We start from the raw sequence: 17,067 nt of genomic DNA, 5'->3' as shown, positions 1-17,067 counted from the left end.
TAGCCCCCCAGGCTCCTCTGTCCATAGGATTCTCCAGGCAAGAATTCTGGAGTGAGTTGCCATTTCCTTCTCCAGGGGATCTTCCTGACCCAGGGATCGAACCCAGGTCTCCTGCATTGCAGGCAGACGCTTTACCGTCTGAACTGAAGGGTTTAGAGGCCATCAAATGGACATGACCTCTAAAGGCAATTTTGACGGTTTTACATAGAAATGACGTCTAATGGAAGAGAACACAAATGAGAACTATTTTAGATACATTTCTACGTAAAATGTAGTTTACACATAATTCAGCATTTTAAATGAGCACTCTGCAACTGAGACCAAATATCAATCATCTCGAGGTTTTCTACTATGTACCAACATCAAATCTACATAGGAACAAATGTTACTCCTGCTTTTCTCTTCTATATTAAATGTCCTGAAGCCTTCGTGTCTCTCTGGAGCGAGGCTGAGTTTCTGAAGGCACATTCCAGTATAAACATCATCGATAGGGTAGAGAATGACCCGGTCAGTCACATTGTACAGTCTCAGGGCCAGGTGGCTGGACTAGAGGAATCCGCCTCCTCCTGCATAAGGTGGGTAGACTCCAGTGTAAACAACTTCCGGGATGTAGTATTTGAGTTTCTTATCCCTGTGAGGTCCAGCATTATGAATCACGTCACCAATAAACATATCTTTGGCTTTGTTCCCGGATAAGCTATTCAAGTAATTCAGGAGATGATGGGTGTTCACAAAAACATCATCATCGCCCTTGGACACGAACTCGGCATTTGGGCAGGAAGTGCTCACCCACCTGAGAAAGAGTACTTCTTTCAGAGACAAGTTGAAGAATGTATCCCTGTAGTTCCACAAAAGAATGTCTTGGTGCTTCTCATTCTCAAATTTCAGCATATCTGAAAGGCCAGGACGGTTGTCCTCTGCGGGGGTCTGGCCCAGTAAGGAGACTCGCACCACCGTTAGGTTCCCCACATTGGTTTCTTTACCCCAAGATTCCTGAATCGCCTGGAGTGCTGCAATTCATGGGGTCGAAAAGAGTCGGACACCACTGAGCGACTGAACTGAACTGAACTGAATGCCATCTAGCAAACTATGTACCCAAACCTACTGGTTTAAACCAGTAATAATTCATCACATTATCATTTGTATGTCGTCATTCTTCCTGTCTTGCCTGAGCTCATTCATGGTGCTATATTCAGCTGATGGGTTGGCTAGGTAGGGCTCAACATAGACACTAGGGAAGGTTGGGCTCACCCTCTTATCTAGTTTCAGGACCTTTGTTTCATAGTTTCCTAATAATTCAGTAGTCTAATTGGGGCTTCCTAACTTGGTGATGGAATGTTTGAAAACGGCAGTAATAGAAGTCTCAAACCCTTTCAATATTTAGCCCTGGAAGTTGCATATACTTCACTGCATTCGATGGTCAATGCAAATCACAGAGGCAGTCTATATGAATGGAGAGGAGATTAGACTCCTCCTCTTAATGGGATGAACTACAAAATCACACTGCAGAGGATTTGCAGGATGGGAGGGAAGATGTGATCATCATTTCAAACCATTCAGCCCATGCCTCCAACCATCTCATTAAATGATGAATTTCAAATAGTGCATTACTTTTTAACAAAAAATTATTTATCAAAAATTGTACTATATTTATATAGCAAAGTGAACACTGGCAGTCACCAGAAGCTGGAACAACCTAGGAACAGGTTGTCTCCCAGGGCCTCTAGAGAGCATGCAGCCATGCTGATGACTTAATTTCAGCTCAGTAAAACTAATTCTGGACTTCTGACTTCCAGAACTACAAGAGAATAAATCTGTGTTTTAAACAAACTATTTTGTGTTAACTTGTTACAGCAACCATGGGAAATATACATCAGACACTTTGAATGATAGCAACAGAGATAATTACAGAAAAAAGAAAAAAATATAAAAAGTGTGTATAACAGTATTTTTAGAAAGTTCTATTACTCCAGCATAATAATGTAAATAAAATACACATCTTAATATGAAAAAATATATATTACATTTTTGCCTTTTATCAGGGCCTAATAATTATCATTATAACATGTTCTATAAGTATTATTTTAACACTTAGAGCTCTTTGGTTAAATAAATACTTTTAAAATTCAATTTATGTACATAATTTGTTTCAATAATATTTTAAGTTGATCAATAAAATATCACTCAATAATATTACATGGGCTATTTATTAAAATACAATTCTGCAAGGGAAAAGGAACAGAAATATTATTTTAAAAAGTTAAAGAATGGATACAAAGTTTCCAACTATAGAACTATTAGTAATTAGTCTCCAACTAATTTGTAAAGCATATTAAATAGACACTGCTGGATATTAAATTACCTTTGTAGCTACTGTAAATCTTTAATAGCTTTATTTAAAATATTATTATTTACAGGACACAGAAATTATATTCTCATATTTATAATTAAAAAAATTTAAAAGCCAACTTAAAGCATTTTTTAAAGAGTATATAACCAAATTAACTTGAACATCCCTTTGCCAGAGCACATTACCAATTATGCTGTCTATTCCAGTAGTTTTAGGTTGCCCTAACACTCACAGGGTACCATTTTTTTTTTCCTGCTAAATTCAGGAAGACTTGTTTCTATCTGGAGCTACCCAGCATACACATTCATTTGCATAATATAATTCAATCATTAGACAATAATCATGTTCCTTTCCCCTCCAAATCATCTCTTTATTCTTGAGATTCTTAACCTTTCTCTGCCATGAATTTGGTTAGCAGCTGGATAAAGGCTGTGATTCATTTTCAGAATGATAATTTTAAGTGATAAAACAAGATATATAAGATTATATACAAGAAACCAATTACATTAAAATACAGTCACAATATATTATAAAATCTAAATTTGTGATGAGAACTGTGTATTGCATGATTGTCTCACACAGAACAAAACTAAACAACAATTCTAATAACTAGTATAATTTTGAGAGAAATCTCAAGGTATCTATGGCCAAAGTAATGTAATGTGAAAATGTCTGTGGTATCTACTGTGGACTGCCTGGGGAACTGTTAATAATACTGTGGTTTGTAGCCTACATTCACAATTGAAGGAAAAAATAAATTTCAGTTAGATGCTAATGAAGAGAAAGATGCAATTTTTCCCCATCCTAATTTGTGCCCCACTGAAATTTAAACATAAATCATTTGGGAGGTTTTGGACACCAAACACCCTCTTCCAACAACACAAGAGAAGACTCTACACATGGACATCACCAGGTAGTCAAAACTGAAATCAGATTGATTATATTCTTTGCAGCCAAAGATGGAGAGCTCTATACAGTCAACAAAAACAAGACCAGGAGCTGACTGTGGCTCAGATCATGAACTTCTTATTGCCAAATTCAGACTGAAATTGAAGAAACTAGGGAAAACCACTAGACCATTCAGGTATGACCTAAATCAACCCCTTATGCTTATACAGTGGAAGTGAGAAATAGATTTATGGAACTAGATCTGATAGATAGAGTGCCTGATGAACTATGGACAGAGGTTCATGACACTGTACAGGAGACAGGTTTCAGGATCATCCCCATGGGAAAGAAATGCAAAAAAGCAAAATGGCTGTCTGAGGAGGCCTTACAAATAGCTGTGTAAAGAAAAGAAGTGAAAAGCAAAGGAGAAAAGGAAAGATATAAGCATCTGAATGCAGAGTTCCAAAGAATAGCAAGAAGAGATAAGAAAGCCTTCCTCAGTGATCAATGCAAAGAAATAGAGGCACACAACAGAATGGGAAAGACTAGAGATCTCTTCAGGAAAGTTAGAGATACCAAGGGAATATTTCATGCAAAAATGGGCTCGATAAGGACAGAAATGGACCTAACAGAAGCAGAAGATATTAAGAAGAGGTGGCAAGAATAGACAGAAGAACTGTACAAAAAGGAGCTTCACGACCAAGATAATCACGATGGTGTGCTTACTCACCTAGAGCCAGACATCCTGGAGTGTGAAGTCAAGTGGGCCTTAGAAAGCATCACTATGAACAAAGCTATTGGAGGTGATGGAATTACAGTTGAGCTATTTCAAATCCTGAAAGATGAGGTTGTGAAAGTGCTGCACTCAATATGCCAGCAAATTTGGAAAACTCAGCAGTGGCCACAGGACTGGGATAGGTCAGTTTTCATTCCAATCCCAAAGAAAGTAAATGCCAAAGAATGCTCAAACTACCTCAAAATTGCTCTCATCTCACATGCTAGTAAAGTAATGCTCAAAATTCTCCAAGCCAGGCTTCAGCAATACATGAACCGTGAACTTACAGATGTTCAACCTGGTTTTAGAAAAGGCAGAGGAACCAGAGATCAAATTGCCAACATCTGCTGGATCATGGAAAAATCAAGAGAGTTCCAGAAAAACATCTATTTCTGCTTTATTGATTATGCCAAAGCCTTTGACTGTGTGGATCACAAGAAACTGTGGAAAATTCTGAAAGAGATGGGAATACCAGACCACCTGACCTGCCTCTTGAAAAACCCATATGCAGGTCAGGAAGCAACAGTTAGAAATGGACATGGAACAGCAGACTGGTTCAAAATAAGAAAAGGAGTATGTCAAGGCTATATATTGTCACCCTGCTTATTTAACTTACATGCAGAGTACATCATGAGAAATGCTGGGCTGGAAGAAGCACAAGCTGGAATGAAGTTTGCCAGGAGAAATATCAATAACCTCAGATATGCAGATGACACCACCCTTATGGCAGAAAGTGAAGAGGAACTAAAAGCCTCTTGATGAAAGTGAAAGTGGAGAGTGAAAAAGTTGGCTTAAAGCTCAACATTCAGAAAACGAAGACCATGGCATCCGGTCCCACCGCTTCATGGCAAATAAATAGGGAAACAGTGTCAGACTTTATCTTTTGGGGCTCCCAAATCACTGCAGATGGTGATTGCAGCCATGAAATTAAAAGACGCTTACTTCTTGGAAGGAAAGTTATGACCAACCTAGATAGCATATTGAAAAGCAGAGACATTACTTTGCCAACAAAGGTCCGTCTAGTCAAGGCTATGGTTTTTCCAGTGGTCATGTATGGATGTGAAAGTTGCACTGTGAAGAAGGCTGAGTGCTGAAGAATTGATGCTTTTGAACTGTGGTGTTGGAGAAGACTCTTGAGAGTCACTTGGACTGCAAGGAGATCTAACCAGTCCATTCTGAAGGAGATCAGCCCTGGGAATTCCTTGGAAGGAATGATGCTAAAGCTGAAACTCCAGTACTTTGACCACCTCATGCAAAGAGTTAACTCATTGGAAAAGACTGATGCTGGGAGGGATTGGGGACAGGAGGAGAAGGGGATGACAGAGGATGAGATGGCGGGATGGCATCACTGACTCAATGGACATGAGTCTGAGTGAACTCCAGGAGTTGGTGATGGACAGGGAGGCCTGGCGTCTGCGATTCATGGGGTCGCAAAGATTCAGACACGACTGAGCGACTGAACTAAACTGAACTGTAGACCATGTTGAGTCTCACAAGTTTAATGTGTTTAGTTTCTATCTCCCCAAATAAAATGGGGCATTTCTTCAGAAACCCAGTAAGCATATGGGTAAGAAGTATGTTCATAGGAGATGCTGAATATATATTTAGAGAAACAGTTAATGAACTACTAAAGGCCAAGGTCACTTGTCCTAGGTTGCAGAAGCAGAAAGTCTCTAAGCTCAGACTCCGATTTTAGCTCTGACACTAAATTGTGTCTTAATGCATTGTGTCTATCAATCTATTTATCTAAATATCTACTCTTTTAAAAAAAATATTATTTATACTCTTACTACAAGTCAAGTACATTTTAGGTGTCCAACATCAAAATCTGTCTAATTATTGATCCACTCTTATTTCTCTCTTATCACTTATAGATATCTTTATACTATTCTGTAAGTTGTTACATTGTTTGTTTTTCATGCATTCTACCTCTTGAAACCAACAGAACACATTTATCTAAAGCTCTCATCACGTTTCTGGGAAAGTTCAGAGAATGCCTGGTCACAGAACAGAGGCATAATTTTGTTAGTACTTTTAACTATGTAAGTACTTAAAAAAAAAATTTGTATGTATTATAACATCTCAGTCTCTGTGGGGTCTCTGGGACCTGGTTCGCACAAGGTTTGTTTGAGTACTCTGAGTGTCTCTAGAAGTTATGGGGCTTGATTCTAAACACAATTTCACCATTCCTACCATTTTGCTGGGGCTTCTCCTTTGCCCTTGGACATGGGGTATGTCCTCAAAATCTTTCCAACACCCTACAGCCACCACTCTAGCTCCTACTATGTTGCTGGGGACTCTTCTTAGTACTGTGCTTGAATGTCTCATGTGGAGGTATGGGTCAGCAGTGGCCTGCTGCAGGGGCAGGGGTTCTGGCTGCAGTAGACCTGGGTATGTCATAAGCCCTCTTGGAGGAGGTTGCCATTAACCCCATCATAAAGCGACCAGAACATACACAGGACTGGGAAACAGACTCTTGGAGGGGACAAACAAAACCTTTTGCACACCAGGACCCAGGAGAAAGGAGCAGTCCAGGAGTCCATGGCAGAGGTGTGGTTCGGCGTAGGCCTGTTGCAGGGTTGGGGGCACTGAGTACAGCGGTGCATTCATGGGACTATATCTTTCTGAAGGACCTCACCATTATCTTCACTACCTCCACAATAGTTTGGCTTCAGGTCAAATAACAGGGAGGGAAAACAACCCCTCCTGTCAACAGAAAAGTGGATTAAAGATTTACTATGCATGACCCCGCCCATCAGAACAAGACTCAATACCCCCTCAGTCAGTCTCTCCCATCAGGAACCTTCCATAAGCCTCTTATACTTCTCCAACAGAGGGAAGACAGAATGAAAACCACAATCACAGAAAAGTAACCAATCTGATCACATGGACCACAGCCTTGTCTAACTCAATGAAACTATGACCCATGTCATGTAGGGCCACCCAAGACAGACAGGTCATGGTGGAGACTTCTGACAAAACGTGGTCCACTGGAGAAGGGATTGGCAAACCAATTCAGTATTCATGCATTAAGAACCGCATGAACAGTATGAAGAAGCAAAATGATAGGACACTGAAGGAGGAACTCCTCAGGTCGGTAGGTGCCCAATATGCTACTGGAGATCAGTCGAGAAATAACTCCAGAAAGAATGAAGAGATGGAGCCAAAGCAAAAACAACACCCAGTTGTAGATGTGACTGGTGGTAGAAGCAAGGTCTGACGCTGTAAAGAGCAATATTGCATAGGAACCTGGAATGTTATGTCCATGAATCAAGGTGAATCAGCAGTGGTCAAACAAGAGATGGCAACAGTGAACATTGACATTCTAGGAATCAGTGAACTAAAATGGACTGAAGTGGGTGAATTTAATTCAGATGACCATTATATGGTCATTATATGGTCAATATATGACCATTATATTTGCTACTGTGGGCAAGAATCACTTAGAAGACATGGGGTAGCCTTCATAGTCAACAAAAGAATCCAAAATGCAGTACTTGGGTGCAATCTCAAAACTGACAGAATGACCTCTGTTCATTTCCAAGGCAAACTATTCAATATCACAGTAAACCAAGTCTATGCCCTGACCAGTAATGCTGAAGAAGCTGATGTTGAACCATTCTATGAAGACCAAAACATCTTCCAGAATTAACACCCCCAAAAGATGTCCTCTTCATTGTAGGGGACTGGAATGCAGAAACAGAAGTCAAGAAATACCTGGACTAATAGGCAAGTTTGGCCTTGGAGTACTGAAAGAAGCAGGACAAAGGCTAATAGAGTTTTGCCAAGAGAACGCACTGGTCATAGCAAACACCCTCTTCCAACAACACAGGAGAGGACTCTACACATGGACATCACCAGATGGTCAACACTGAAATCAGATTAATTATATTCTTTATATATATATATATATATATATATATATATATATATATACATACAAATATGGAGCAGCCAAAGATGGAGAAACTCTATATTGTCATCAAAAACAAGACTGGGAGCTGACTGTGGCTCAGATCATGAACTCCTTATTGCCAAATCAGACTCAAATTGAAGAAAGTAGGGAAAACCACTAGTCCATTAAAGTATGGCATAAGTCAAAGCCCTTATAATTATACAGTGGAAGTGACAAATAGATTCATGGGATTAGATCTGATTATGGACAGAGGTTCATGACAGTGTACAGGAGGCAGTGATCAAGACCATCCCCAAGAAAAAGAAATTCAAAAAGGCAAAATGGTTGTCTGAGGAGGCCTTACAAGTAGCTGTGAAAGGAAGAGAAGCGAAAGGCAAAGGAGTAAAGAAAAGACATACCCATCTGAATGCAGAGTTCCAAAGAATAGCAAAGAGAGATAAAAAAGCCTTCCTCAGTGATCAGTGCAAAGAAATAGAGGAAAACAATAGAATGGGAAAGACTAAAGATCTCTTCAAGAAAATTAGAGAAGAAAATTAAAGGTACAAATGGAATATTGCATGCAAAGATGGGCCCAATAAAGGACAGAAATATTATGGACCTAACAGAAAGAGAAGTTATTAAGAAGAGGTGGCAAGAATACACAAAAGAACTGTACAAAAAAATCTTCATGACCTAGATAATGATGATGGTATGATCACTCACCTAGAAGCAGATATCCTGGAATGTGAAGTAAAGTGGACCTTAGGAAGCATCATTACAAACAAAGCTAGTGGAGGTAATGGAATTCCAGTTGAGCTATTTCAAATCCTAAAACATGATGCTGTGAAAGTGCTGCACTTAATATACCAGCAAATTTGGAAAACTCAGCAGTGGCCATAGAGCTGGAAAAGGTCAGTTTTCATTCCAATATTGAAGAAAGGAAATGCCAAAGAATGCTCAAACTACCTCACAATTGCACTCATCTCACAAGCTAGCAAAGTAATCCTCAAAATTATCCAAGCCAGGCTTCAACAGCATGTGAACCATGAACCTCCAGATGTTCAAGCTGGATTTAGGAAAGGCAGCAGAACCAGAGATTAAATCACCAACATCCATTGGATCATTGAAGAAGCATGAGAGTTCCAGAAAAACTTCTACTTCTGCTTTATTGACTATGCCAAAGTCTTTGACTGTGTGGATCACAGCAAATTGTGGAAAATTCTTAAAGAAATGGGAATACCAGACCACCTGACCTGCCTCCTGAGATATCTGCATGCAGGTCAAGAAGCAACAGTTAGGACTAGACATGGAAAAACAGACTGGTTCCAAATCCAGAAAGGAGTATGTTGTGGTTGTATATTGTCACCTTGTTTATTTAAGTTATAGGAACAGTACATCATGAGAAATGATGGACCAGATGAAGCACAAACTGGAATCAAGATCGCTGGGAGAAATACCAATAACCTCAGATATGCAGATGACACCACACTTACGGCAAAAACAAAGAAGAACTAAAGAACCTCTTGATGAAAGTGAAAGAAGAGAGTGAAAAAGTTGGCTTAAAACTCAATATTCAGAAAACCAAGATCATGGCATCTGGTCCCATCATTTTATGGCAAATAGATGGGGAAACAATGGAAACAGTGATAGACTTTATTTTTGAGGGCTCCAAAATCACTGCAGATGGTGACTCCAGCCTTGAAATTAAAAGACGCTTGTTCCTTGAAAGCAAAGTTATGACCAACCTAGATAGCATTTTAAAAACAGAGACATTACTTTGCCAACAAAGGTCCATTAAGTCAAAGCTATGGCTTTTCCATTAGTCAGGTATGGATGTGAGAGTTGGACTCTAAAAAGAAACTTGAGTGTCAAAGATTTGATGCTTTTGAACTGTGGTGTTGGAGAAGACTCTTGAGAGCCCCTTGGACTGCAAGGAGCTCCAACCAGTCCATCCAAAAAGAAATAGGTCCTGAATATTCATTGGAAAAACTGATGCTGAGGCTGAAACCCCAATACTTTGGCCACTTAATGTGAGGAACTAACTCATTTGAAAAGACCCTGATCCTGGGAAAGATTGAAGGTGGGAGGAGAAGGGGAGGACAGAGGATGATATGGTTGGATGGCGTCACCAACTCAATGGACATGAGTTTAAGTAAGCACTGGGAGTTGGTTTTGGACAGGGAAGCCTGGCATGCTGCAGTCCATGAGGTCACAAAGAGTCTGACATGACTGAATGACTGAACTGAAGTGAACTTGTTATCACATGTTCAATAGATGATGAATTAAATAGCCTCTCTAAGAAATAAAATAGGTAAGATCAAGAATGGAAGGTTAACTAAAGCTGAAAAATAATATATAATGCTTTCAACATAAAATAAGGCACCAAGTTCCTACATTCCCTAGAACATGCATTGTGCAATAATTCATTCAAACAAATATTGAGTGCCTACTCCAGACTATTTTCTGTATCTGAATGTAACTATGTTGTAACATACATGAATTTTCATTGCTGAAAGTGACATTCCATCATGTAAAAAATTTCCCTCTGTGTGAAAGCTAAATTTTGTCACATAAAAATGTAAACTAAATCCAGATCTGAGTGTAGTGGTCTGACTTGCTGAATTTGCCAGTTTAAGGAAAAAAAAAAAAAAAGTGGGTATTCAGATAGAATTTTCCTTTATTTTCAATTCTGGCTTTAAGATTTTTCTCAGAATGTCAAAGACATTTATCTAGTACTTGGCTTTATAGCTAAATTAGCCTTACATCTAATCTACCCACATCTATTTTTTTTTCCTGTACATTTCCTGTTTAAGCCTGTAGGTGGAGAGAAAAAAAATATGCTTAATAACTCTTCTTTAAATATAAATAACAAATACCACTTGCTGCTCTTCTTTGAAGAATTAAAATTGATTTTCTCCTTCTGGATGAGAGATGATCTGGCTTGGGTGAGCACACAGTGATTTCTATCACAAATGATGCTGCAGAGCTGTTTGCTCTGAGGAAAACAAAGTGTGGCTGAGACTGAGATAATTTGTCAAGCATTGAACAAAGGGTACAGTCTTCTGACAAACAAATCATGTTGGAAGCATTTGCTTTGTAGGTCCAAGAAAACTTTCTTCAAAACCCTTTTGCTTTCAGGCTGCAATAGACAAGAAAGCCCTAAAACACATCTTCAGCCAACACTGGGGCTTCCCAAGTGGCACTAGTGGTAAAGAACCCGCCTGCCAATGCAGGAGATGTAAGGGATGTGGTTCCATCCCTGGGTCAGGAAGATCCCGTGGATGAGGGCATGGCAACCCACTCCAGTAATCTAGCTCTGTCCCTTCCACAGAGAAGCCTGGCAGGCTAAGTCCATATGGTCGCAATGAGTCAGACACAACTGAAGCAACTTCACATTCATGCAAGCCAGCATTGAATATAATGACTCAAGTATACAGTGAAGGAAACATAATTTACTGCTAACAGGATGACTCATCCATCAGAGGCACGGTTCTTTCTTCTGTTTTCACTAGCTGTAAGATATGGAGAGAAGCATTCTTGTGTCCCAGGAGTAAAGTTGACAAAGGAAATAAGATACATGGTCAAAGAACCATCTTGGCCCTTGCATTGTGCAAGACCTTGCTTTTACAAAAGCCATTTTGAAATGAACTAAAAGTTCCTATTCTGTAAAAAGAGAGTGATTGCCCATGTCGAAGATCAGAAACACTTCTCAAATTATCAGTCCTATGTATTTTCCTTTTATATCATATAGTTTCATAAATCTCTAACTCCATTTGGAGTAAAAAAAAAATTGAAATATATTCAGCATTTGAACATTTGGAAACTTGATGAAATGTTCTTCTCAAACTTTTCCCTTTTTTTTGTAAATGTCAATAACTTTGTTCTATAATAACCAACATGTACAGAGGAATTGCATTTACATTATTACCTGGAAAGTACAATCACACATTGTGTTTTGCTGCAGTGCCTAACATTTGGGGAAGGTTTTCATCACTCAGTACAAAAATTCTACAGTCCATGGAGTCGCAAAGAGTCAGACAGGACTGAGCAACTAACACTTTCACGTTCACAAATGCATTTTAATTGTCTGCTGAACAAAGATATCCCAACCAAGCTCTTTGTCTGGGTGTGCACTGTTGTATTACTAAGTATTAATTCCTGGCAAACACTGCACCCACCTGGCACCAAAGAAAAATTACATAACAATGAGCATGCATTCAGCCTCAGAGCTATGAGCTGTGCTTGCTACCTTGCCACTACATTTAAGCGGTGCAGGGTCTGTGGATAACAAATGGTGTCTCTCTCTACCAGACCATGAAGTGAAGGTATTCAAGTATTTCTAAACGTCCTCTTTGTCCTTATTCTCTTTTTTTTTTTTTTAATTTTATTTTTCTCTTTTGATATTCAGAATGATTTTAGAGATGATTACACTCAACTATCTCATTTTTCAGATGAGAAAACTGAGGCTCAGAATGGCTAACAAGTGGCAGAAGAGAGACAGGTTGGAAATCAAAACTTAAGGACAACTGTGGTCTCAAAGCTCTGAAGGAAGGTCAAGAGCAATCTCTGCAGTCTCTGTTAGAGTCAGTGATATTTTTATTAAAAAACAAAAGACAACTCATTCAGCTGATCCTATAACAGACACTATAGACATGTAGGAGATTTTCAAAAAGAAAGAGCACACCCTCAAAGATATGCCGAAAGGAAAATTTTTCCTTAATTTCCAAATTAGATATTATCATTGTCTTGGAAATTTATCCATAAAAGGTGATTATGTGTTATAGATATGAGGGATCCTTCATATCCTTAGTGACTCTAAATATAAGGCTAAAGACATTAAAATGAATTTCTCTTGAATTACATTTTCGTTGACATATGAGTTTTCTATGCGTGTCCTTATACTTTACATAAATTGACTTTACAACTTTTCATCAACCTTTACCTCTTATTTGAATTTTTATATTGGTTAGGTTTTTTTTTGACACATATGCACACACGTAAGTATGTGTATGCATACACACAAACATACTTACATGGATACAGATATATACAGTGAACTCATTTTGTATCAGAAATGCTGAATGACATCAAATTTATTCCAGTTTTAAACATTTTTCTAAAATTTGCATTTTCTGTATAAAAACCACCTTCCTAGTAGATCTCTTTGCTGGTTCTTTATTTTTGTCACTATCACTAAAAGCAGCTTTATTTCATATATTTCATTAAGAGCTTTCCTGATCAAGTTTTCTTTTTCAAACTAAGAAAAATGAAGGATCATCTTCCTAACAAAGTTCTTGTGGCCAGACGATAGTGGCTGACAAACATACCCTCCAGACTCCTTTCTTGGTACAGTTCCCCAGCCAGACAATCTGGCTGAAAGATAAAAATTTGTAAACAACTGATGATTATAGCTTCTATGGTGTCCTCCAACCTCAAAGAGAATGAAATTGAACCTTACTTTCAGCCCTAAATTAATTTAAATTGAAATAGGAACAATTCTCACACATCTCTGAATACACACACAGTCACAAGTAATCAACTGAGACTGAAAACTGTGTAAGGAGGTAAACAGTCAGGGCTATAAAAATGCTTCATATTATTTAAAGGATAGTTTGAAAGTTCCTTCATTTTGGTTATACTAGTAAGTAATGCGGTTACAACTGAAAGTCAGGTCATTTTGATTCCAAAAGCTTTCCAGTGCAAGATTAAATGTCAACAAGTTTTAATAAAACACACAAAAAGGAAAAGGGGGCAATGTTTTAGTATTTTATAAAATGAATAAATTATTATGAACTAGTCTGGTTTATTTGTCTACAATGCTTATTCTTTTTTAAAGTCTCGTCATTATTCTCACTGTTTCAATTTTCATTTAGACTCCTTTGTATACCCTCACAATACCCTTTAACCCAAAGCTCAAAGTTAATTTTGATTATTAACTCTACTCTTGTTTAATTAACATGTATAGGATGATGCATACTATAAGATATTTACTAGTCAACATACCCAGTGAATTTCAATTTTACAGTAGGTGTTTATGATTACATGAGTGAGAATTGGATTCTTTTATCATATTTTGTTTTTCTTATCCCATACAGTTTTTAAAGTCTACATCTCATGCCAGCTAACATAGAGTTATACCCACTGTGAGCATCCAAGAAATCTATGGACACCAGTAAAGATTAGATGAATAGGCACAAAGCTATTGAAAAGGCCAATCCATATTCATCACACATTTCTGTTTGAGTTCTTGCTTTGGTTGATGTTCAAAAATAAAAGGATAAACAAAACAAACATAAAGGCCAGGAAAATAAAAGCTTTCTTAATATTTTCAACTTTTTCAAGAATAACTTGTTTTCCTTCCCTATAGTTTGAAAATAAGTCATTTTGTGAGATTGATCCAAAGCTGGGATAAAGAATATGTTCTGAAAATCTCTTTTAGAAAGATTTATAATATTAACCTCAGGCTATTTTAGTTTCCGTCGATCTTTATGAAAACAGCCAAGAGATTCATTTGTTTTCCGAACAGTAGAAAGTTAACTTTTGTCAACCATGATTGAACAAATGACTCTGGATCAAAGTGATTCAGTTGTGAAATGCCTGGGGTCCTGCCAGCCCCCTGGAATAGAGACTCAAAAAGCAGTCACTTTGGACCTGAGGTGCCCATTGCAGCCAGGGGCTAAATAATCTTACTCAATTTTTCTCAGAACACCATTATGAACCATCTCAAACCCAGGATTAATAGGAACAAGTTCAGTGCCTACTTGTTGACACATGGCCAGCATGACTGGTCAGAAACTGAAGGCTCTATCAAACCATTCGGTCTTCCCTTTTATTATTATTTTCCTTAAAGCAACTAATTAATTATGTGATAATTTCAGTAAAATACTCAATTTCTTTATTATCCTTTATTCTCTCAAAGGTGCCAGGGATTGATCTAAGGCTTTGAATTAGCATGACAGACACACTGTTTAGCTTAAGTAAAGGAGGCTAGGATCTAATACCTATTACCCCAGCTGTACAGTCTTTTTCAAACCCAAATTATTTATATGATATTACTGTTACCAAAGACCTTCTTCTGCCAAGACTAAACACCTATCTAAGCATTCTTCTTTCCTTAAAGAAGTTTGTCATTTTTGTCATTCAATTGCACAGTTGTGTCCAACTATTTGCAACCCCATGGACTGTAGCATGCCTGGTCTCCCCATACTTCACCATCACCTGGAGCATGCTCAGACTCAGGTCTATCAAGTTGGTGATGCCAACCAACCATCTCCTTTTTTGTTGTCCCCTTCTCCTCCTACTGTCAATCTTAATGAGGGTCTTTTCTAATGAGTCAGATCTTCATATCTGGTGGCCAAAGTATTGGAGCTTCTGCTTCAGCATCAGTCCTTCCAATGAATATTCAGGATTGATTTCCTTTAGAATTGACTGGTTTGGTCTTGAAGTCCAAGGGACTCTCAAGAATCTTCTCCAACACCACAATTCAAAAACATAAATTCTTTGGGGATCAGTCTTCTTTACAGTCCAACTCTTTCATCTATTCATGACTACTGGAAAAATCATAACTTTGACTATATGGACCTTTGTTGGCAAAGTAATGTCTTTGCTTTCAAATATGCTATCTAGGTTGATCAAAGCTTTTCTTCCAAGGAACAAGCATCTGTTAATTTCATGGCTGCAGTCACCATCTGCAGTGATTTTGAAGCCCAAGAAAATAAAGTATCTCACTGTTTCCATTGTTTCCTCATCCATTTGGACACGATGCCATTATCTTAGCTTTGTGAAAATTGAATTTTAAGCTAACTTTTTCACTCTCCTCTTTTACCTCATCGAAGCTCCTTAGTTCTTCTTTGCTTTCTGCTACAAAGGTGATGTCATCTACATATCTGAAATTATTGATATTTCTCCCAGAAATCTTGATTCTAGTTTGTGCTTCATCCAGCCCAGCATTTCACATAATATACTCTGCATATAAGGTAAATGAGCAGGGTGACAAAATACAGCCTTGACATACTCTATTCCCAATTTTGGACCAGTTCATTGTTCCATGTCTAGTCCTAACTGTTGTTTCTTGACCTGCATACAGGTGTAAGGAGGCAGGTAAGGTGGTCTGGTATTGCCAGCTCTTGAAGAATTTTCCACAGTTTGTTGTGATTCACACAGGCAAAGGTTTTGGAGTAATCAATAAAACAGAAGTATATGTTTTTCTGGAACTCCCTTGCTTTTTCTATGATTCAACTGATATTTGCAATTTGATCTCTGGTTCCTCTTCCTTATCTAAATCCAGCTTGCACATTTGGAAGTTCACAGTTCATGGACTATTGAAGCCTCACTTGGAAAATTTTGAGCATTACTTTGCTAGTGTGTGAAATGAGTGCAATCCTCTGGTAGTCTGAAGATTCTTTGGCATTGCCTTCCCTAGGATTGGAATGAAAACTGACCTTTTCCAGTCCTGTAGACACTGCTGAGTTTTCCAAATTTGCTAGCATATTGTGTGCAGCACTTTGACAGTATCACCTTTCAGGTTTTGAAATAGCTCAGGTGGAATTCCATCACCTCCACCAGCTCTGTTCATAGTGAGGCTTCCTAAGGCCCACTTGACTTCACACATTAGGATGTCTGGCTCTAAGTGAGTGATCACAACATCATGGTTATCTGGGTCACTAAGTTCTCAGAGTATTCCAAGTCTATGCCCCAACCAGTAACACTGAATAAGCTGAAGTTAAACGGTTCTATGAAGACCTATAACACCTTTTAGAACAAACACCCAAAAAAGATGTCCTTTTCATTATAGGGGACTGAAATGCAAAAGTAGGAAGTCAAGAAACACCTGGAGTAATAGGCAAATTTGGCCTTGGAATACGGAATGAAGCAGGGCAAAGACTAATAGAGTTTTGCCAAGAAAATGCACTGGTCACAATAAACACCCTCTGCCAACAACACAAGACAAGACTTTATACATGGACATCACCAGATGGTCAACACCGAAATCAGATTGATTATATTCTTTGCAGCCAAACATGGAGAAGCACTATACAGTCAACAAAAACAAGACCAGGAGCTGACTGTGGTTCAGATCATGAACACCTTATTACCAAATTCAGATTTAAATTGAAGAATGTAGGGAAAACCATTAGACCATTCAGGTATGACCTAAAT

At 38.3% G+C, this 17,067-nt stretch overlaps 1 pseudogene; it reads right to left on the bottom strand.

The window, feature by feature from the left end:
* Window positions 1–287: 287 nt before the first annotated feature.
* Window positions 288–17,067, bottom strand: part of LOC102283481 (N-acetyllactosaminide beta-1,3-N-acetylglucosaminyltransferase 2-like) — a 104,145-nt pseudogene continuing 87,365 nt past the window's right edge.

This window comes from Bos mutus, chromosome 24 (genome assembly GCF_027580195.1).
Source record: "Bos mutus isolate GX-2022 chromosome 24, NWIPB_WYAK_1.1, whole genome shotgun sequence".
NCBI lineage: Eukaryota > Metazoa > Chordata > Mammalia > Artiodactyla > Bovidae > Bos > Bos mutus.
The sequence above is the reverse complement of the archived record's forward strand: the minus strand, read 5'-3'. Positions and strand labels throughout refer to the sequence as shown.